Source organism: Penaeus chinensis, chromosome 7 (assembly GCF_019202785.1).
Source record: "Penaeus chinensis breed Huanghai No. 1 chromosome 7, ASM1920278v2, whole genome shotgun sequence".
Lineage (NCBI taxonomy): Eukaryota > Metazoa > Arthropoda > Malacostraca > Decapoda > Penaeidae > Penaeus > Penaeus chinensis.
This window is the reverse complement of record NC_061825.1, coordinates 45,006,077-45,008,576: the sequence shown is the minus strand read 5'-3', so window position 1 is coordinate 45,008,576 and position 2,500 is coordinate 45,006,077. Positions and strand designations below refer to the sequence as shown.

At 29.2% G+C, this 2,500-nt stretch overlaps 1 protein-coding gene across 1 annotated transcript in view; it reads left to right on the top strand.

Moving 5' to 3' along the window:
• Positions 1-744: 744 nt before the first annotated feature.
• The window catches only part of LOC125027249 (ras-related protein Rab-28-like), a 17,017-nt gene continuing 15,261 nt past the window's right edge, over positions 745-2,500 (top strand). Inside the window, exon 1 of the mRNA XM_047616209.1 lies at positions 745-980. The gene's annotated coding sequence lies outside the window, so the exon portion shown is untranslated. The remainder of the gene's footprint in view (positions 981-2,500) is intronic.

Below are 2,500 nucleotides of genomic sequence, written 5' to 3'. Positions count from 1 at the left end.
AAGAAAAAGAAAGGATGAAAAGAAGGAAAGAAGAAAAATATTTGTACAGGTAATACTTCTATTATGTAGAATTTCGTTGTTGCTTCTCAAAACGTACTCGAAATGAACTTTATTTGAACACCGAATATATGTGCGCGTAGATACATAGGCGCTTTTATTTTCTTAACCTACTTTGGCCTAGGACAGAAATACACCTATAAACACTGCAATATCATAGTTATCGCATTCCTTTGAAAACGTAGACAAAAATCCTTTGGAAGGCTCTCCACAAGAACACCAAAATAACACTCTTTAATGGGGAACTTTAGGATACGTTACTCTTGTTATATTCATGCGACGTACGGTTATCATGACACGTGTGTAGCGACGCACAGGTTGAGAACCACTGCTCAAGATCTGTCCCTAAGCATCTTGTGTTTACCTTCTGTACCATATGAATAATCACGTAAGGAATAACAATGATTTGACCGTATCACCTGCCGTTTTGTGGTAGATGTACGATGAAAAATAACCCCATCTCTTTATCGCGAGATCTAGAACAGAAACAAACAATAAACAGGAGCTAGTTCACCCACTGTAAGACAAAATAAACAACTAAAATACCATCAAAGCCTGAAAAAGGTGAGAAACTTTTATTGAAATGAGTAACATTGCTACCACATTGGCGCAGGCCGCATATTCCCCTAGCTGGCAACTGCCGCCTGCCTGTGCGTCGGCTAGCAACCATTCCCTAACAACGGCGACTCCAAAACAACATAGCCCCAGCGAGGGACGAGTTCGAACCAGCTCTCTTGTCCGAGCGAAATGTGATGGTGTTTTCTGGCGTTCAGCTTCGAAGCCTTGGTCGTACAGATGTTCATTTACGCCGGGAGTGTGCCACGGAGATTCACGGTGATTGGAGAAAGTGCTCTGAATAAGTTTGGTGTTTTTTATCGATTGTCGGAGAAGAATTGATCACGAGCGGTGTAAAACGTGTCCAGGTACGGTGCACATTTTTAAGGAGTTTGTTCAGTGTGTGTGTTTTTGGTTACTTTGTATTACATTGTCTTGTCGCACCCTGGGTTTTATTTTGCTCTCTCCTGCTGTATCTGTATTAAAAGATCATAAGCGAGGAAAGATAAACGAGAAATAAGGCTAAATGTACAGAATATTGCAGAAGACGAAAACAAACATTGAGAAATAACAACAAAAACAAAACAAAAAAAAACAACAACTTAATTGTCAGAAACAAAAGACAATTATTATAGTCCTTATTCCCATTGTTACTGTACATTATTCAATTTTCTTGCATGCATAGGATATTTATTCATTTATTCAGGACACGTGACGAGTGGTATTGAAATGAATAAAATCAATATTCAGTCTTAGGTACATTCTTCAATCATGACGTAATAGTGAAGTTTTACTTTCCAGTACTTTTAGTTATCGTTATTGTTAATTTGTTGTTTTCTTCTTTTCTCTCCTTTTTATTTCTTCTTCTATTTCTTCTTCTTTTTAACATCACCATCATCATCACTGCCATTATCATTATCATTGTCATTATCATCGTCATAGCAATTGTCACTGACAATGTCATTGACATTGTCATTGTCACTGTCACTGTCACTGTCAATGTCCTTATCCTTGAACCTGTCTGTGCCAGTGTCCTTGTTATTGTCATTAACATCATTATTAGTATTACTGTCATTATTATTATTATTTTTTTATTATTATTATTGTTATTATTGTTATTATTGTTATTATTGTTATTGTTATTATTGTTATTGTTATTGTTATTATTGTTATTATTATTATTATTATTATTATTATTATTATTATTATTATTATTATTAGGATAACAACAACAACAATAATAATAGTAATAATATTAGTAGTAGCAATAGTAATGATATAATGATAATAATAATAATAATAATAATGATAATAATTATAATTATAATTATAATTATAATTATAATTATAATTATAATTATAATTATAATTATAATTATAATTATAATTATAATTATAATAATAATGATAATAATGATCATGATTGGGGTACTAACAACAGTCATAATAATAATGATAATGATAATTATAATAATAATGATAATGATAATTATAATAATAATGATAATAATGATAATGATAATGATAATGATAATGATAGCAATAATAATAATAATAATAATAATGATAATGATAATGATAATGATAATAATAATAATAATAATAATAATAATAATAATGATAATGGTAATGATAATGATAATGATAATGATAATGATAATGATAATGATAGTGTTATTATTATTTATATTTTTATAATTACCATTATTTGTTTTTTTTTTCTTTTTTATTATTACTATTATCATAATTAATATCATTGTTTTTATTATTATTATTTTATGATTATTATTGTTGCTACAATGTTAGTTGTTATAGATATTATAATGATTATATAATATTTCTAGAAATACTAGTAATAATGGTAATAATAACAAAAATCATCATCAAT